The sequence below is a fragment of the Chroicocephalus ridibundus genome, chromosome 5, assembly GCF_963924245.1.
Source record: "Chroicocephalus ridibundus chromosome 5, bChrRid1.1, whole genome shotgun sequence".
Lineage (NCBI taxonomy): Eukaryota > Metazoa > Chordata > Aves > Charadriiformes > Laridae > Chroicocephalus > Chroicocephalus ridibundus.
This window is the reverse complement of record NC_086288.1, coordinates 20620878-20642228: the sequence shown is the minus strand read 5'-3', so window position 1 is coordinate 20642228 and position 21351 is coordinate 20620878. Positions and strand designations below refer to the sequence as shown.

The 21351-nt window shown below is 40.9% G+C and overlaps 1 protein-coding gene across 2 annotated transcripts in view; it reads left to right on the top strand.

Annotated features, from left to right (window-relative positions):
• ARHGAP24 (Rho GTPase activating protein 24) overlaps positions 1-21351 on the top strand; it is a 229403-nt gene that overhangs the window by 780 nt on the left and 207272 nt on the right. The gene's annotated exons all lie outside the window — the stretch shown is intronic.

Here is a 21351-nt window from a genome sequence, read left to right as displayed (position 1 = left end):
GTTTTCTTCTTTCAGCAGAGCGGAGAGTAGTAGATAATCCGGTTTTGGTGTTAGAAATGTTTTTACAACAGATGACTGGAAATAAACAGATAGGTATCCTTCTCCTGTACAGGTAGAAATAAGAAACCAAATTAATTGCCTTTGTAGCATAGTGACTTCATAACACTGAATTTGTCTAATATTAATCTGGATTCTGTTTGTCTGTGTTAAGTAGCATGGTTGCTGGGAGAGGGTGATAACTCTTATTAGATCAGCAGGTATTAAGATGCTGTTAGGTTAAGTTTTACGGTTGCAGAGTAGTTCTGTACCTGGAAGGTGACAATAACTTCAGTATGTTCAAGGGAAAAGGATTTCCCATGAGGTAAGAATTAAGGGAAGGGGATTTATTAATACAAGGGCAAAGCATCTTGTCCTAGCCAAAAATCATTTAAGTGGCATCTCATACTCACGGAAGGCATGCAAAGTTACAAGCAGAGGTAGAGAGAAGGAAGGACTGAGAGTCAAGTGCTTGTTTCCAGTCCCATGAAATTTTCATGTTGTGGCAGGTTTTGTTATTGCAAAAGGCATCTTCTAGTACGTGATACAGTGACTTGTGTTAAAAATAAATGTGCTTAGAACTCAGGTTTCTTTGTGCATAGTGTCTAAAGTTGTTTGTCTGCCTCTTCTTCGATTGTTGTCCTGTCTCTCGGCTGCTTTTTTTCTTCTCTTGTTCTTTACCTGGCTTTCATTCTTTAATGGAACTAGGTAAGTTTAGTTTGGAATAAATAGTGTGCCCACCCCCTCAAAAAAAAAAGCCCCACATTGAGTAAAAAATGTAAAGCCGTGTAGAAAATTGAGCTAACAACATGATTCTGTATGGAAGGCGTAACTTCTTTGCACTGTATGGCAATGTGCTTCTGGGCGCAAGTTAGAGGGAGGCTGGGGGTTATTCCTGTGTTTGCAACCTGGGGCACGAAGATTGCTTTTGTTAGTGGTCCTATAGCTAGGTTCAGTTTTCTGAAGATGGAGTTTAGAAAGCTAGAAATGAAGATCCCTTAAAGGAAATTGCCTTGCAAGTAATAGTTTGAACTCCTGATAAGGTCATGTCTTCAGAAGTAACTAGAATAGAAAACCCCTGCGAGCCCCATGTCCAGCTACAGCACACAGACATCTCTCAGGACCTTTTCATCTCTTGCTGCTTGATTCAATATCTGATTTTTTTTAAACACACCAAGTGGGGGAAAAAAAAAAGGTCAAGTTGAAATTCATGGTGGGTCTTCTGAAGTGATTTGCATCCTATTACCTTTAGCTGTCTTCTCGGCAGGCTATTTGGTGTTTATTGTGACCTGATGGCCGTTGGAAGTATGCTTTATTCCTGGGGCTATTACTTACTGCCTTTATCTATATTGGGCAGAGGGAGCGCTTGACATGACTTTTTCTTTTATTAAATAACCTCCTGGAACAGAGCGCAACACTTTATCATATTGGGGTGGCATTTGTGTTGTAAACAGTCTTGCGGGTGAATGAACTGTATGTTAGCTTTCAGCCAGGAATAAAAAGAAAAGGTTGTCTTCTCCTGGCATTCTAAAACAAGAAAAACACTGGCATAGGTTTTCTTTGTTCACTGTCTGGAACTTGGCTTTCTGTAATGTTGAGGGCTCCAGGTAAGATGAGTGGCTGAAATTGTTGGACGATAAGGAAACACACTGCTTTTTATGAAACTTATTACTCCATTGCCACTCTTGGGAAGAAGAGAAACTTAAGAAGACAATTGAGGACAAATTTTCACTTAGATTCTCTTCCTGCATGCAAGATTGCAGAAAGTGCTAGTGGTAAGATTTAGTCTATGTTAGTTTCTATTATTGTGCTAAAAGCAAGGATTTCAAGTTAGAATTATTTTTTGTAGTTGTTGCCAGCATTTATTTAGAAAACCTTGATTAGGTTGCCTTTTTTTTTTAATTGCAGGAGAAAAGGTGCCTCAGTTCTATAGCACTCAAAAGGGTATGAAAATACCAGCCATCTCAAAGATGAGTGTTGTACTTTTAGCTTCGGCCGCAGAGCAGATATCAACAAGCCCTGTGTTGAGACAGATAAAGACTCTTCATCTGCAGAGATGTAATCAAATGATGCTGAAATCCCAGCCTCACGGCAGCAGGGAGGGCACACACCTTCGGCAGCAGCGGTGCTGTGGGAGCCGGGAGAGGCTGCCTTGCCAGGGCGCTGTGTGTGAGCTCCCAGAAGCGGCTGGATGGTGTTAGAAAGCAGCTCGCTTTGGTCCCTGTGGTGCCCCAAGCTCAGTAGGACAGCCAGCAGCTGATGTCTCCCAAGCCTCATATTTTTTTCATCTTCACTTTCAGTAGGTACCCCTGGGATGTGCCTGCCAGCCAGCTGTGGCAGTCAGTCTGTAGGTCGCCGATCTTGGTGTGAGGAGCTGCGTGCCGAGAAACTTCTTCCTAGTCTGCAGCTTCTTGTACATTTCCTGACTTCTACTTCACCATTTTGCCAGTTACGTTTGGGTGATCGAAGTGTTGAAGTGTTGATGGTAGGGACTGGAGTGAAGCTGGAAATTTATTTTGTATTTAATTGATTATGAATCCAAAATGAACCATAAGGGTCCTTGATTAGCTTCCATTATAAGCTAGATCACTTATTCTCAAGAAATATCCTGTTTTGCGAACAGAAAGTCACTTGATAGACTCTCAATGATCTGCAATGTATTCACTTGGTGTAATTATCATCAGTCTCAAATTATGTGCTTTACTGCTTGTTTCATTTGACTGTCTTTAACGACCAGCTTTGTTATCTCTGGTTCTTATTAGCTCTTTGTATGTTTAATAACCTTCTCTAGCCAAATTTCCGCTCCCTCTAGAGTTACTATCTTATATCTTATTCTTTACCTTCTCTTTGTGAAAGTGGAAAATAAAGTTCCTTCATTCCATTCTCCCATTCTTTAATTACGCCAATTTTTTTAAAATGGTTTTCAGTTTTCCAAAATGCTTCTTAAATGTTTGAGTGCCGGTGCTGGAGGTAATACTTAAGGTGCAGTCCTGTAAAATCCAGAGACACAATGATCTTTATACTTTCTTTTTTCTTGTTAGTCTTGTGATGACAGTAGAGATGGGGCTGTTGTGTTAAACAGGGACCTCGGTTTTTCCTTCAGGAGGATGCTCTCAGGTACTGTCAGTTCTTCACACTTTGTGTGCCTGCTGAGCAAGAACACGCAGGCTGGTGCACAGACAGCTGTCTGTCAGTCATCTTTCCTCTTTGTGATTAACGGTTTCCTTGGTACTTGTCACCTGCACAGTTTTTCAGTCATGATCTTTTTTTTTTTTTCTTCCTTTTTCCTTCCAAGTCATTGGCTAAACTGCAAAATAAGATAGTTCCCCTGAGACTAGAAACCACCTGCAGTATGATGCTTTTTTGTTTACAGTCATGGTTTATGACTTATCTGTTAACTATTTGAATTAATTTTGTCTGCCTGGCTCGGTTCTTCTTTCATTTTTTCCTAATGAAAATGTCAAGTGCCACCAAGCCCGAAGGCCTTGAAGGAGCACGTGAGCTCAGTACTTTTAACTTTAACAAACTTCTGTTGTTTACTGTTGCACTGGTTAGTTTGGAGAGGCTTTCATGCTCTGTGGCTCAATGAGACAAACTTCAGCAACACTGAATTTTAATTCCTTGTTAATTCCGTGTTAAATTCCTTGGCAATGTTTATATAGTTTCTTGTCATAAAATACCTTTCATTTTCCTATATTTAGTTCTGTGCAATTTTGTACAATAGCAATTATGATTAGTAGCTCTTTAGCGAAGACATTTTTCATGTCTGTTACTTCCAAGGAGTACCTGGTGTATCCCTGTCGTCCTTTTCCCCCATCTGCCTTTGCTCTTAGAGCAGCTTAAATTTTAACTGGACTGGTGTTCTTGGCCTGCCAAATTGAACAATCATGAAGTGTTCTAAAAAGTAAAATGCAAAAGCCCAGCAATTATTTGCCTGTGTATGGGAGGCAGTAAGATCTCTCTAGGTGCCACTAATTGGGAGGACCAAACATGCTTTTTTCTGGATTAGTGTGGGCTGGGCCAAAATGTGTTGGCTATTTCCATATTTTGAGCTATTTCCCTGTTTTGCAAGGAGGTAAAGTGATCCTTCAGTAGGCAGAGCAAGTAGCCTTCCAGTTAATCCTTACTCAAATGACCCGACCTCAGCTCCAGCCGCAGCATCCTGGATTGTCCAAAGCTGCCTTTCTAGCTGTTTCTTTAACCTCCCCCAGCTACCACGTCCTCTGTTGTGAGAAGAAAAATGTGAAGAAGGATAACAGTGACACCAGGGGAGTCCCTTGCTGCCAGAAAGTGGTAGTAATTTGCAGCTTAAGCTGGAAAAGGTTTTTAAAAGGGCGACAAGAATGGTCAAGGACACAGCACAGCTTCTGACCAAGAAACAGTGAAGCAGGAAGGAACTCTCTTTTTCAGCCTGGAGATGAGATGACTGAGAAAACTGCATTAACGGGTGGCAGGGAAAGGGTGAGCAGAGGCCAGTTCTTTCCTTATTTTCCAGTACAGGAATGCCAGGGTGTATACAGGAGTGACAGTGGCAGGCTCAAAACAAATGAAAGGAGGTAGTCCTGTGCACAAGATGTAAATAAGGTGTAAGTATGATGCACAAGTACGTGGCAGAAAATGTTGTGGTTAGTAAAGGGAAAACTCAGTTTTAAGGTGTCGCTAGCTGAAAGTGTTGTTGCGTGCCTGTCTTAGTTATGCCACTTGTCCCTGAGGTTTTGCTTCAGTCACAGTTGGAGATAGGATGCTGGGCTGAGTGGACTCTTTCCATCCCATTGTAGCCATCCATTTGTTCAGTTTTGACCCTCTTTGTTTGGATGTTAATTACGTAGGGGATAAAACCCCATCTGATAGTCTGTTTGTGACTAGATGGAAAGGACCTGAACGGCCACAACAGACCATTGCTATATGTGAAGGCTTGCCTTCTTCGGTTGGGCATGTGTAGGCATAATGAAGGATAAGAGCTAGCATTGCAAAGCAAGTTGTGATGAATCGTTGTGCTTTTGATTTCTAAAGTTTACAACCTTTTTTCCAAGTATTGCTGTGGGGACGTGTAGGCACAGGATGAGCATTTAGAAAATAAATCACAAGAGTGGATCACATGACTTCAAGTGGAGCAGACCCCCCGAAGCATGCTGGAACTTACTCAAGTAGGGAGTCTTTCTCTGCATACCCTGCTTGACAGCTGGCACTGTAGAGGTGGAAAAAGAAGATGAAGTGCTACTGTACTCCAACAAACCCAGCGTACTAAATGATTATTTAGCAAATGGGAGAGCACTACAGTCAAGGGGGACTTAAAGTATGCTCGAGGCCCCTCTTGAGTTGCTCAAGAAAGAAAAATGATGCAGAGGCTGCAGACAATTAGCTTTGCTTCTCATTCTTCGTATCCCGCTTTGTGGAACAGCTGTATGTGGTGACTGCCCCCCACGGCCAAAATGGTTGGTAATTCTTTCAGTGTTTGGGGGGGAAAAAAAGTTTCAGTAAATCCCTAGGCCTTGAGGAGCTCTGCATTCTGCAATAGCTCCAAGATCTTGTTGGCACCACCACGGCCGTGGGTATTTAAAACCGACTAGTTTAGTTCGGTTAATTATTACCGCAATGGAGCGCTAATCTTATGCACTTTACCTATTTGGGCTTGGTCTGGGAAATAAGAATTGTAGTTATCAATATATAGCACAGAGCATGATAAAATTCATTCGTAACGCTTCCAGTTTGAGCATAACAGATCACTGCAATTTGGGGACAAGTATGTGAATGCAGACATGTATCTAGGAGATGAAGACAGGCTTCTGGAAATCTATTTATTTAATGATATCATTGCCTAATTACCAAAGTATTGTCTTGGAAAGTGTGCCGACTAATTTGGCGTCTTAGTGTTGTTGTTAAATATGAGATAACGATGAAGGAAAAAGCTGTGCTGTACAACTGCTTATAATTATAAACTACCTACCGTGGTATTTTGGTTGTCCACAAGAAGTTAGAGTAAGCAGCCTGTTTGCTGGGTAAGCCTTTATATGGTGGAGCCTCTGGACACTTCCTTCAAGGGTTTGTGTTTCTGGTTGTTTTCTGCGTCTGTGTGTTTATGTGTCTCTATGGTGGGCTTGTATTGAGCTTTTACCGCTTATCTGTGATTGAGATCAAAACTGCGCGTCAGATGCATGGCTAGTCACTGTGGTTATCCACTACTAAGTGGTCTTGCAAAACACAAAACAAGAAATCCTGAATGCTAGAAAGAAATCTTATCTCTGGCAGTTGCAATATTTGTGCAGCTGTTCCCACAGATGTTTCTTTTTTCTTCTCTTTCTTTTTTTTTTTTTAATTTCTCCTAAGAAGCAAGCAAACCGAGGGAGAAATGTTAAAGGGCCTGCCTGGAGAAAGAGAAAACTTGCAATGTCTTTTAGTTTGGAGTTGTGATGTACCTTGTTTTAAAAGGACTGTGAATTCTTACTCTATGTTTGCAAGTACAGAGCCTGCTTAAGCTCTGTATTCAGTAGGGCTAAATGGGAGTGTACTAAAATGTGAGCTATGCAAATGGACTTTGAGAGTCCAAATCTGCCTGTAGTAATTGGGGATCTTAATAGTATTGCTGGAACTCAAATTGTTTTGATCTCGGTAACTTCAGTGTAAAATTTGCTGAGTTTAGAAGTGAATAGGAAAAATCCTGGTCAAAAAGCTTGTTCTGACAGAGTTCTGCAGTGTGGCTAAAAATGAAGTTTCAGCATGAAAACTCCCCCAGTCAATGACTGGTTTCAAGATTGGGGTCTAATTTTGTTCATACGTACTGCAAAATATCATTTAGCATCCACTGTAAGACAGGTTTATTTGCTATTTTAAACAAGCAAATACAATTCCATTATATGGTAGTGGGAAGTCTTGAAGTTGGTGTTTTAAATACAGTTCAAGTAAAAATTCTTCGAAAGTTAATAAAGTCATTAGAATGTAAAACATTATTAACATTTGATGTGTGATGCTGAAACCCCTTCTCCTAGGAGAGTACAGGACTCAAACTGGAGACAGTTAACTTCATCCTCAATAAATGTATAATAAATTATATTTAGAAAAACATATATTTGTATAAATAGAGATCTATGTCTTGATGCCAGCAGGCTTTTTTAGGTTGGGTTTTTCTCTCAGGGGACACAAGAAAGTAAGTGGCAAGAGGCTGTAAGAAGGCATGTTGTAAGTAGTAGTTTTGAGTAATGAAAACTTAGGAAAAACAATATATGTATCTGTCTGTAAGCAAAAGAGACCTGGTGCTTTTGGGTTGTTCAGTTTTCCATGTAACCTGGCATGTGTGTGATGTTTGCTGTCTAGACTTAACCAACCGTACTTCACTCCTTTTTCTTAAGAGAAAATTAGACCCAGCTGTGTGTAATCTAGTGAAAACGAGAGCGCAGCCTTAATCTCTGCGTGTAAATACGTCAGGTGGGTAAACATCACGGGGGGAGCAGAACTGTTTTGGGTGATAATGCAGGAGTAAATGGGTGTAGACTGTCCATGAGTGTGCTGGCATGAAAAGAAAAATCTAACAGAGTAAGGAGTTCCTGGGTAGCCTTGGGACTGCTGGGTTGGGGGTGAGGGGAAATATTAAAATAGCTGTTTTGATGGTGCTTTTTCAATATCTGAAAGTTAACTGTGTTTCTGGCTCCTGTGGTGCTTCAGAAGCTGGGCTTAATGAATCGGGAGGTCCTTTTCTGTCCTGCTTGTTTGTCACGCATGGACAACTGTAAAAGAATAGTCTAGTCCCTGACCATAGGAATATTTTACATGTATTATAAGATGTGCCAGGACAAAGATATAATTGACAGCAAATCAACATGCTCACAGTAGGACCCTTTTTATTTTCACTGTGATGATTCTGTGCTGTAATGAGACAACTATTAATTCATTTCCGTTAACTTTACTGATTTTGAAGAATTTACACGGTTTTAGCATTGGTATTACAAAGAATTATGGTCACTTGCTGTGATGATTCAGCTCCTGATTTGGTCAGCTGTTACTGGTAGGCTTTACCACATCTAGAAATGGTTATTGACTCTGCCCTTTGCAGTGGTCGGTGGGTCTTTGTATGGGAGTAGCCTTCAAATGCTGCCTTCTGCCAGGCGCAAGGGGAGAGGGAAGCTTCTGGGAAGGAGCAGGGGGCAGCTGTGATGATGACTCCGTAAATTTGGGAGCTTGGCACAGTTTCTTATGCACAGCACTTAAAGTATCGTGCAGTTGGCTGACGTGTCCTCTACTGTTTAATATATGCTGAATTTCCATGTGTACCTCTTGCGCTTCTGCTGCCAGCTGGGGCTCACAAAGCTCACAGTGCTCTCGGCTGACACCAGGAAAGGACTAAAGCAGCCAGTTGAGTGTGCACCACACGGCACATTCAGTGTCAAGACTATTTATCACGTAATGAGATTAAGCCATCGTGCAGCACTGCTGTACAATGCAGGCTCACACAGCTCCCAGTACCTTTCCTTGCCAACGGGAAAAGTGCATAACAGGCATTCGGCATAGAGGTCATCCTCTGCTAGCATTAGAAATAATATCCTAAATGCTGAGACCCCCTTCAGACGTTTGCATGTTATTTGATGGTGTCACTCCTGGGACATTGCTTCGGAGATCTTCATCTCCCAGCATGAACAAGAAGGCTGTGAAACGTGAGTTTTACCATTTCTTACTTTCATAGGGACTACTAGAAAATGGCATCTTAGCCAAAAGGATGTATTAGTTATTGTTGTATATGACTGAACAGTAAGTATTTTGCACCTTACTTAGGTATCTAGTAAGTTATGATAAATTACTGTACAATACCTGGTGGAAATACCCAGTAAAGGCAATAATTTCTAGTCTGTGCTGTTATAGCAAATGCTGAATGAATCCAGGTCCATGAAACAGTAAAGAAAAGGTCACACTGCTACAGTGTCGGGGGATAAAAAAACTGGAATAATGGGATACAAACAACGCTACTGAGAGATTTCAGAGGGATGTGTCTTTGCTGTATTTCAGTTTCTTTTCCAAGGATGTGAAAAATAGGCAGTTATCAGTGAGGTGTTGCTGTGGACAGGTAGGTATGACAGGGAATAGATCTGATTTCACTTGCAGAACAATTATCTTGATAGTGCTGCTGGACTGCTAAATTATAGACAGAGCGATTGGGTTGTGTTGATAGATGTGGAAATGTGGCATGAGGAGCTAATTATTTCTCAAACAACTAGTAAAAATTTTTTTGCCTCAGAGTCCATTAAAAGCTTTCACCTGCCATTTATCTCTCCCTTGTAAGTCATTATTACCTTCAGACAAGAAGTATCCTTAGGTTTCTGCTTTGAAAGTACAGAGCTGAGTATGCCTCCTTTTGGCAAGGGCACGTCTATGCTGCTGGGCTGTGGACCGAGCCTCCAGCCTTGTTGGAGGGGAAAGGAAGGGTCTGTGTAGAAGTGTTTGTAGTTCATAACAGATGTTATGCCAGATGTGGCCAGTAGGTCAAGGGAGGTGATTCTCCTCCTCTACTCCACTCTCGTGAGACCCCACCTGGAGTACTGCATCCAATTCTGGAGCCCCTACTACAAGAGGGATATGGACATGCTGGAACATGTCCAGAGAAGGGCCACAAGGATGATCACAGAATCACAGAATCTTCATGGTTGGAAGGGACCCTTAAGATCACTGAGTCCAACCAAACAACCTACAGTCTCTGCCACTAGAGCATGCCCTGATGTGCCACATCTAGACATTTCTTAAATACCTCTAGGGATGGTGACTCAACCCACCTCCCTGGGCAGGCTGTTCCAGTGCCTGACCACTCTTTCAGTAAAGTCATTCTTCCTAATATCTAATCTAAACCTCGCCTGCTGCAACTTCAGACCATTTCCTCTGGTCCTGTCATTATTCACTTTAGAGAAGAGGCCAACACCCACCTCTCTCCAACCTCCTTTCAGGTAGTTGTAGAGGGCAATGAGGTCTCCCCTCAGCCTCCTCTTCTCCAAGCTAAACATGCCCAGCTCCCTCAGCCTCTCCTCATAGACTTGGTCTCCAGACCCCTCACCAGCCTGGTAGCTCTCCTCTGGACACGCTCCAGCACTTCTATGTCCCTCTTGTACAGCGGGGCCCAGAACTGATCAGAGTGCTGGAGCACCTCTCCTATGAAGACAGGCTGAGAGAGTTGGGGTTGTTCAGTCTGGAGAAGAGAAGGCTCCGAGGAGACCTTATAGTGGCCTACCAGTATCTTAAAGGGGCCTACAAGAAAGCTGGTGAGGGATTTTTTAGGATGTTGGGTAACAGTAGGACTAGGGGGAATGGATTAAAACTAGAGATGGGACGATTCAGGCTGGACGTTAGGAAGAAGTTCTTCACCATGAGGGTGGTGAGACACTGGAACAGGTTGCGCAGAGAGGTGGTGGAAGCCCCAACCCTGGAAGTTTTTAAGGCCAGGCTGGACAGGGCTCTGAGCAACCTGATCTAGTGGGAGGTGTCCCTGCCCATGGCAGGGGGGTTGGAACTAGATGATCTTTAAGGTCCCTTCCAAGCCAAACCATTCTATGATTCTGTGTTTTGTAGGAGGTGGTGCTGCTCAGAACGCACACCTGGGCTGCAAGACCATGGCGTCCCATGAGCTTAGACTTCTGAGGAAAAGTTAGCGTTGGTAACTTTGCTCACCATTGTGGCATTACGACATACATCGTTAAGGAGATTAATACCCGCCTCTGCTTTATAGCTGCAGTGTCTTTGTCAGGCTGGTGGGGTTGTCTGTGTATAGACAAAAGCAAAATTGAGTGTCTGGGGCCTGTGATACTGCTCAGTTATGAAGATGCTTTAAGTTAGGTTATACTTATTTTCTAATGCCATAAAATATCCAACAAATCTCCATACAACACGGTTCTTGGCGGGGGCTGGGGGAAGAGTATGGTAGCTGTGATAATGTCTCTTTCATTCAATGGTTTGATTTTTGAGCTGCAGAAACATTCCTCTTTTTTTGTACTTTCTTCTTTGAGAAAAAGTTTAACGTTTTCTTCTGAGTCTTGGAAGTGCCACATGATGGACTACTGTGTGTGTGACAAGTCAATGGGCTGCTCAGTTTCTTCTGTTACATTCCTTAAATAGAGAGCTCTGATGCAAATACAGCGTCACGTACCTTTCTGATTCGTAGCCTTGTTGCTCCTTTCATCCCTAGCTGGGGATCAGAGGTCCTTTGTGAGATACAGTTTGTATGCATCTTATTCAAAGTAGTCTTGAAGTACTCAAAAAAAAAAAAAAATCTGGTGATGCTTCTTGTTAAATGTACACCTTTCTCTCATGGAAGTCTTCTCTTTGCATGTTAATGAGCTTTATCAAGTCCTTTTCTTTAATATGCGTGGTGCACACCTCCTCTGTGTCTTTATGTATTGGAAGACAGTGTCTGTTTTCCATTTTCAGTTCTCTAACATAAATCTGGAATGCAAAGGTAGATAACATAAAAAACAAACTTATTTTACTTGAAGAATTGTCTTGACTGCCTATTTTTACTGATATGGAATGCTCACATAACAGAAGAGGTGGCCCGTTAGCCAAATCTTCCGCTGAAGGAATATGTAGTATTATCAGCAAGGTAAGGTAGTCTGGGGTTTCCAGAACGAACTGCTCTTCTGCCCGTCTCTTATACCTATGTAGAATTTCTGCTCTTTAGAAATTGTGACTTCCAGTGCCTACAGCTGAAAATCTTGCACTTACCCCAGTGCTTTTGAGAATAAGTAAACAAGTAAGGTATAGTAACTTTTCTTTTATATCCCTAGATGAGATTTATTCTTGCCTTTGATCCACCCTTTCTTGATTTCAAGCAGCAAAGATGTAACGTTGCTCTGGAGAGTAACCAAAGGTATTAGGAAATTGCCAAGAAGCATGGAAACCGAATAGCAAGCATGTCTAAAATCTCTCTGTATGGGGAGTTTACTGCCAGTTTCAGCCAGTATGTGTTGCATACTGGCTGTGGTATGACAGTACAGCTGAATGGATGCATGCAGGCTTATGGATGCTAACTTGGAAAATACTAAGTGTGGAGCTGGTGGTAACGAGGTCCTTTTTAGATTAGTGTGAAGTTAATGTCCGTGCTTAAAAAATAGGATGAAAACTTGAGCTCAGAAACAACCTGTCTGTGCTGCTGTGATGTCTGGAAAAAGTAGATTTGTGCATGTGTGTTTTCGGAAGCACACAGAAGCACAGCTGGTTGGTATCTGCTATAGATGAATAGGAAGGAAAGGGGTTGAAGTCTTGTCACAAAAACAAAAAGATGATTTATTGGAAATGTCAAGAAATAAATCACGGAGCCTAATAGGCCTGTTAAGCTTCTTGGCTTGGTTATGTTTAAAAGCAAGGAGGCTTGATCGGTTCTTCTAGTTTATAAACTTGGATGCCTAGACAGATTGCTTGGAAACTGATATGAGCAAACAGTTTGTTCTGAGACTCACTGAAAATGGAACAAAAAGAAACTGTGTTTTTTGGCTAGTCCATCATTAGCACAATTTTTCAGGCTAATAAGGTAGGAAAAAGGAAAGTAGTGTGGAAATCATGACATGATCCTGTAATTTCTACTGCTTTAACCAGCCTATTAAAATTTTACAAAGCTCTTTAGAGAGTGTTTTAAAGCTGCAACTTGTCATATTTGTGGTGGTGGTAGTGCTGAAACACCTCTGCAGAAAGACTGAGTGCTTTAGCTGAAAGCTTATGTGAAAATATATTAGTTCTGACCAAGTTGTCATCAAAAGGTCACTGAATTCCAAGATGGTGTTGATGAGACAGAAGATACTCATTTGCCATCCTGGGACAACAGAGCACCAGGTAAAATTGCTGTTTGGTTGGAGTGATCTGAATATTTTTTTTTATATATTACAGTATTTTTACAGCCCCTGTTTTATATATATATATATGCTATGTCATATGGTATAATAAAAGTGTCAGTTCCATTGGTTTAAATTATGCTTGAAATCAAAACCAAATAATGCTTTACTATTAAGTAGCATCTCTCATTAAGGTCTTGGTGCTTCATTGTAACGTTAGAATGGCTGTTTCTTTTGGTCATGAATTTTGTGAAGCAGTAAAGGAGGGTGCAGAGGTTGAAAAAATTTCTCATGGTAGGTGTTTAAGAGATGGGAGAATAATACTAAGGTCTCTGAAGTTGGTAAATAGGGAAGAAAGCCTTGGTCTTAACACATGTACACTTAGGACAGGATTGAATTGAATTGTAAACTGGTGGTGTTCAGGCAAGGAGTTCATGGAGGAGGTGGCAGTGATTTCTCTTGCATGTTCTGTTTCTTTGTAGATGTGTCAGAGCTACTTTGTCTTAGAGATCCTGAAAACATGGTCCTAGATCCATTGCTGCCAGTTTCTGCTAGTGGCATCTAGGCTTGAATTTGGCCTTGTGAGTGAATTATAACTTTTTTGTTTGACTTGGCAACATTTCAGTAGCTAACAGATGAAATTCAGATGTATGTGATTAATTCTTGATGCCATATCCCTTTATTTTTTAGTATTACATATTTCCTTATGGCCTGCCTAAAAGTGCAGTTGTAATGTTTTTCTACTGATTTATCTTTTGTCACCCATTGGTCTGTCATGCTAGTTTACTCTGAGAAAATCTTGTAGAATTACCTTGATGTGCACGGAGATAAGTGGAGGTGGTTGTCTGCAAAATGATGTGTAGAGTGAGGATCTACAAAATTCTCTGCTGTAAAAGGAGAGTGGAATCTGGAAAGTGTGTTGCAGGAAAAATAAGAGGCTTCAGCCTGTCTCCTTGAGAAGTGTTGTTGAATTGTTCTAAACACTGTTATTCTCGTTGTCCATACAGATGAGAAGTTTAAATGGAATGATGTCATTGGCAGAGCTGGGGAAAAAAATCTCCACGGTAGAAAATCAATAATTGCCATGGCTTTCTTGGGTTTTGCACCACTTCACTTTACCCAAGCTGGCACTTCTGCAGCATATTTGCTTCTTGTTAATAGTTACGCTTTATGTCATACGAATGTGTGCCTCTACACAGCTGTTAAACTTTCTGAGGCATTTGTGAAAAGGAAATATTAAATGTGGTGAACACTTTGCAAGTCTTCCCTGCAAGAAAGGAAATTTTCTCCATTAGCCAGGAATCAAACACCATATTGTGCTATTGATCACAACCAAGCAAAATACTCAATTTTATCTTGCTGTAGAATTCAGCAAAACCTTGAATAGTTCAGGGTATCATTCTACAAAAATGCTGCATTAATTTGAGCATCTGTGGTGGAGGAACAAAAAATTAAGTGATTACAAATGATCTTAGGTGTTTTAGTGCCTTGAGAATTGTCTTAAATGTAATGGTGAACTTGAAACTAATGCTTTTTTTAAGCAATGATGAAAATGAGTCCCCCCCCGCTCAGTTAGCCATCCATAATTTCATGTTCTCACTTAGGATCTGTGTTGTGACACTTTAAAAGCCACATGTATAGGCTTAAGCATCAGCAAATTATAAAGTATGTTGTGAATGATTCAGTCATTTCTCAATAATTAATTTAGAGCAAAGGTCTTCAGAACATCTTATACTAGTTTTGCATAGTTATGCTAATTTTTTGCAGCGAAAATGAAGAAGCTGTCCATCAGAAAAGTTTTAGTTATCAAAGTACAATGAACTCTTGTAAGCTTGTATGATAGCTTAATACAAATATGCTATAATAAGAGCAAATTTTTATCATTCTTCTTGAATGAACAGGCTGCCCAGAGAGGTGGTGGAGTCTCTGTCTCTGGAGATGTTCAAAACCCGCCTGGACGCGTTCCTGTGCAACCTGCTCTGGGTGACCCTGCTCTGGCAGGGGGTTGGACTGGATGATCTCCAGAGGTCCTTTCCAACCCCTACCATTCTGTGATTCTTGACAGCCAGATTTTGACTGGCCCCTCTGTGGGTGTGTAGGGCTGGCAAATTAAAAAAAAAGGTCCACTGCAGAAAACAGAAGACAAGCTTCCAAGTTTCTTTGTGTTTGTAACCTACCTGAGAGCTGGTTGTAATTGCAGCCTCTGTGTGCAATGGACCAGAAGGAATAATATTTTATTACTGTGTGCATTCATTCAGGTAACATACATGGCACATGTTTAGCACAGGAGAGGGCTCTGAGAATTTCATAGACAGGTTCAGGGTGAATATGTTCCTTGTATGTGGTGAAATTGTAGATCGTTGCCACTGAGCATCTCCTACCCTCTCTGCGTAGCAGTGTGTTTTGCAGTTTGCCATGTTTGCTTTCAGGCAGGTTCTTAAACGCTGCCAGAGAGTTTAGAAGACCCAGCAACTGCTGTGCAGAAAACTGAGGACAGTTAGCTGATACTAACGAAGGCACATTAGTGGGGCACTAATGTGCCTTCAACGCTCTTTGGACTTACTGGTGTTCAGTATGTCAGCCTACTGTAGAGGTTGGTGTCAGCAGCTCCGCAACCCCAACTATTTCACCAGTACAGTTTGACACACCTTTCTTTCGAAAAAGCTATTACCATTGGATTAGTACTCTTGTTGTTACCTTAAGTGTTGCAAACAGTGTCTTGGCATTCTGTTTGCATGAGGGATCTGGTTCATGACCTCAAGATACATCTGCTGTGGGCTTTTGATAGCTGATGTAATTTTTCCCCAAAGGCAGGCTTACATTTACATTGGATGTAAATGTACACCAGCGTTCAGTGATGTCCTGAAACCCAATAAAAAAGGGCTGAAAAAGTATTGCTGAGAAAGATGTAACACATACTAATAAAACAAGAATCAAGTAAGCATAGTATAAGAAACAAGCCAGTAGTGAGCTGAATAAGTTGAACATAGTTTTATAGTTATTCCAGTTGTTTGTGCCAATTTACAAACTGAAAGAGGAAAATTTCCTGCAAAGTCATGTAGTTCATGGAATAAAAATTATCGTAATTGTTTGCAGCTAAAAGTATTTCATCATTACTGCTGTTTTGTCCATCACACATCCACAAGTCTGTTCGTATGCTTAAATCCTGGGTTTTGATCTGTACATGGTAGATGCTGTCTTAGTAAAAAACACTGTAAAAACAGGATAATTTCTTCACATATAATGGAAATAATTAGCAGTGAGGGATACTAAGGTGTGTTTCCCTGAACTGCTATATTTTCATAAATTCAGAACCTCATTTAACATTTTAAGCTTGATGTGAAATCATGCAAACGTGAAAGCACGGGAAATCTGAAACAATTGTTGGTAGCGCTCCTGAGAAATCTTTGGTCTAAACAGTAAAATAAGCATGTCTTCAGAATATGCATTTTGTGTTTATGTATAGGGTCCTCATGAACAGCTTTGGGTTTATGGGATCGTAGTCATCAGGATGTTGAAGATGTTTTGAATACTACCCGGAGCATCTTTTTTTTTAATAAAAAAATGGATGAAGGTGTAGAGCGTGGAAAAACTGAACTTGTGCCAAATGGTGTATGTGCATTTCTGGCTCCCAAGAAACAGTTTGATACGGGAGTAGTCCTCCCTGAACATTTGAAGGCTTTTGCTGGGTGGTGGAAAGGTGGTGCTTGTTTTTCTCTGAATGAGGGACCGTTTACTCAAGCATGCTGTGGGAAGGTAACTTCGATGCTTTAAGTTGCTGCCAGTGTATATTGCTGATGTACTTCCCAAGCCACTGATTTGCCTGCCTCAGTGAGCCGATGTTTATCATCTTCCCTTTTAAGTTTTGTTTTTCTCCTTGGTGTTTGCACCCTTCAAACATTTGTGGAATGTTTTGTGTTCTTTTCTTGGCTGTCATGGTGTCAGTCCAACCAAATGCTCATCTTCATTCCTCTACCCTGAATGTCTTCCAAGTTGTCTTTGTTGTTTCCAGTGGAGAAAAATCAAACTCGGTAAACAAGCTGATGATACGTTAATACGATGTATTATTTTCCATATTGAATTGGAAAGCAAGTTTTATATATTGACACTGTTATGAAACTGTAATGAAGAAAGAGATCTATATGTACTCTGTATTCCTTTCAGACTATTTTTTTTTCAAAGAGAGCAAATTGTATTTTTCAAACGTGAATCTGGCAAGAAACAGGCCAGGGTTGCAGTATCTTCTTGCAGAAGATCCTTGCAGTTCTCACGAGGATCAAATTATCTTATAAATCTTAAAGGCAAGTATCTATACAAGAGCAACCACTTCACTGCCTTGGGACAGGAAGGAAAAATCCAGAATAGCTTTGACAAAGTCTGAGTTTTGTAAATTGTCCCATCACTTTCAAATTACCACTATCAAAGCCTTTTTCTCAGGGATGGTATGAGAGCTTGCTAAGGTTTTACTTTGCAGATTCAAGCTTTAAATACTTCCTCTGGAAAAGGTTTGTTGCAGGGCTGCTTGAATGGTAGGTTCTTATGAAAATCTGGACCATGAGGTGAATTATGCCAGGATGCTCCCCAGATCCCAGATGTAGGATATCTTTTGGGGTACCCCAGATTCCTCAGCAGTGTCTTGGGAAACGTCATGCTGCTGCAAGAGCTGCGATGTCCCTCCTTCGTTACAGCAAACATGAAGTAAAATTCCCCAGTGAACTATAATAAAGATGATAAAGTAGCTTTTTTCTGGAAAAATGTGTTGAAATCTGTTCTCTTAGAACTGGTTTTGATTTTTTCATTCCATCATGTGCTGTGCTGCTTATCACAGGCTTTTTGATTTTGCCAGTAGAAATTTGCCCCTTTTTCTGGTAGGTTTTGTTTGGGTTTTTTTGTTTGTTTTTTTTTTTTTTTGGGCGGGGCGGGGGGGAGTGTGTGTTTTTGTTTTGTATATAAACTGTAGTTCAGATAACTTGGGAGTAGAGTTTAGCACATCTAAGCATATTTTCCAGAAAGAACTGGAAGTCATGTTTAAAATATTTTGCTTTCATAATATCCAGATGTGTCTAGACTTCCTTTGTCTGTCAGCTGTGGTGACAACATCTCAGTTTTCTTCTTTTCCTTTCACTTCATGTTCTTCACAATTGAGTGATTCAAAGGATAAACTGTGGCTTAGTCCTCCATGTAAAGTGTGACACAGGGACGCGATCAGGTTCCCCTAGCCATCTGTTCTGAATTGATGTCCTGTTCTGTCTGCACAGAAGAGCTATTGTTAAGTGCGTGTGTCACCTTTTCAAACTCTTAGGTTCCTATTTCTAGTTGTGCAACTCTCCAGTTGGGTATTGCATTGAAGAGAGCCGGTCAACAACTTCCCAAAACACTTCCCCACCAGAAAGCACTCATTCATTAATTATAACCATTAGTGGGATCTTATCACTTCCATGATTTTTTTTTTAATTGAAATATTGCATTGCTTGATTTTGAGAGCATATCATAAACTAGTGTCTAATATACTGTGTGGTGACTCTTAAGATATTAGGATTTTTCTGAAATGATGAGTTTCAATGAAAAGTAGGATTCAGATTGAAGTTTGAGATGAGAAAATATTTAGAAAGGTGGGGGGCATTTCTTGAGAATGTGAAGTCTAAGGTTCAGTACCATCTGGTAGGAATGTGGTCATAATTGCACTTTCAACAATTCTAAAATGATGCTGTTCATCTTCTCAGGAGCTGTTATGCATACTTGAGCTTGTACATGGATTTGGCAGTAAATCATATGCAAAGATTTGTTATTAGGTGTCAACTTAAAGTGATCACCATGATAAATGTCTACTTCTTTATTTATATGGCTGTTCATTTTAAATTCTATATAAATCTTGCCTCTGTAATACTGTGAAAGAGCTGCCACCTGACAACTCGCCCTTTTTTTGTCACTTGTAATTTCTGTGTGATGGCACAATAGCTGTAGGCCGTCGATGTATAGCATCAGGGGTATGTTGGTCGCTAGGTTCAGTTGTCCCCCTGACAAAAATAGAATTCTTTGGAGATGGTCTCATCCTTGCTTTATTTATGATGGCTTTGGGACTGAAAAGATTATAATTGGGCCCTAAAGTTACCACTCGGGTTGTGGTTTCCAGTTCCCTTTGTGTCCTCATCCTTTGGTTATATCTTGCAGAATTAGCAGTCTGGAGCAAATATCGCTGGGAGAGTTCGGTGCGTCTCTTGAATGCCTTTTTCAGACTCCTACAAAATAGTTGGTAAATGTTTCGGGGTTGGGGAGGTTATGGCTGTACTGCTTTGTGTGATGTCTTCTCCTCCTCCTGTGCATTGTTTTTCAGTGAAAACTCCTTTACAAAATACTCTGATGTGGACCTCTCTTGCACCATTTTCTGCAAAGATCCGTGTACCCATGGCTGCGGTAGATATTGTCAGTCTTGTTACAGGACCAGCAAATCAAAATGCCCTCTTGGTACAGTGGACACGTCTCTTTTTGTCGCTGAAAATGCGCATTCTTAGCTCATTACCCTTCTTGTGACAAATGAACTGTGTAGTATGAACAGGAGCATTTTCTTATATTGTTCTTTGCAGTGTACAGATCTGTTTAGAAAGGGGAGGGGCAGTAGGTGGGGGCTGGTTTTAGCTTCTCCGCTGCCATTTGAGAGGGGCAAGTGGAGCTTTTCATGACTGCCTTTGCCCTACCTCCCTTATATTTCTCAACTGTTGAACCAGGTGTAGAGCTGTTAAAGGCTCAACACAGCTGCACAGCTGTGCCAGTGTTATGCTTGGATCACTGACACGGGTGTTTGTGCAGGAAAAGCTGTGTGACTGAGCTGGATAAAAGTAGTCGTAACTAAATCATTGCCTAGTAAATTCCTGGGAATGTATTTTGCTTGTTCAAAATATTTACGAAGCCAATTTTGAGCAGAAGAAAATAGATTGAGGTAAGTTTACAAAAGTCCTGTTTAAGGAGAGGGCAGGGGGAAAGGAGATGGCTTAAAATCAATGGTTTTAACATACACACTCCTCCACCTGCAGTTTTTTTGATCCAGAAAATGAACCCAGGCCTGTTTCCCATTCATGTTAGTTATTCAAAATGAAAAGCTTTATAGGTTGTTCAACAAGCTTTAAAGAACGATGTGAATTGTTGCAAGTGAAATTTTTCAATTATTTGCTCAGTGAGTAGCAGTAAAAGTCATGTGAGATTTTTTTTTTTTTAAGTAAAACTGCTTACTGGATCTTGTCCCATTCTACCAAAAGAAAACCTCAGCTGGTGTCATCCTTAGGGACAACTTTGGTGCAATCTACAGTGATCTGATGATAGTGATGAAAATTAAGTAGAAGTAGTTCTCTTGGCGATTTAGCTCTACATATCTTGCATTTAGCTTTAAAACTGACTGTATTCCTTAGCCAGTCACAGTAATTAATAATTTTGAAAAATATGGGCTGTATAGGACTTTGGATGCCCAGATGCTGAAAAGAATCTCATCTGCTCAGTTTTGGTGAAAGATTAGCCAGGTCCTTAACTTGTTACTGGGCAGGGGGGGCAGGGAGAGGAATTTCAAGATCAAAGAGGTGGTGTGTCTCAAGAACTTGTCTCTCTAAGATTTTTGCCAGGAATGGATACCAGTATTTCCCTGTCTTGCCAACCAGTAAAGCAGCTTGTGTGGTTGCAAGCTAGGGTAGCTACGAATACTTGTTTGTAATTCGTCATTTGACCTATAAATTCGGTAGGGGGGCAAACCGAGAATGAATGCCAATCATGAAATGATTGACCTTGTTTTGATTCATACCAGTTCCTTATGAAAATTAATTTATCTAAAATGTAGGAATGAAACAAGTCATAGATTAACTAAACTGTATTTCCAGCATAAACAATAACATTAATCTGGGCTCCTCAGTTGAAGAAAGACAAGGAACTACTGGAGAGAGTCCAGCAGAGGGCTACAAAGATGATCAGGGGACTGGAGCATCTCCTATGAGGAAAGGCTGAGAGGCCTGGGTCTGTTTAGCCTGGAGAAGAGAGGACTGAGAGGGGATCTCATCAGTGCTTATAAATATCTAAAGGGCGGGTGTCAAGAAGATGGGACCAGACTCTTTTCAGTGGTGCCCAGCGACAGGACAAGAGACAATGGGCACAAACTGGAACACAGGAAGTTCTGTCTGAACAAAAGGAAAAAAAACTTCTTTACTTTGAAGGTGGCAGAGAACTGGAACAGGCTGCCCAGAGCAGTTGTGGAGTCTCCTTCTCTGGAGATAGTCAAAACCTGCCTGGACACAATCCTGTGCAACGTGGTCTAGGTGAACCTGCTTTGGCAGGGGGCTTGAACTAGATGATCTCTAGAGGTCCCTTACAACCCCTGCCGTTCTGTGACTCTGTGTACTGGACCAATTAATTATTGAACTTATTTGCTGAATGCATCCTGATCTGCCCAACCTGAAGATGTTACTTGTTAGATGTGCCATTTTAAAGTACGGTTTCTGGCACCATCTGACACTACCATCATCCCTGATCTTATTGTTCCTTT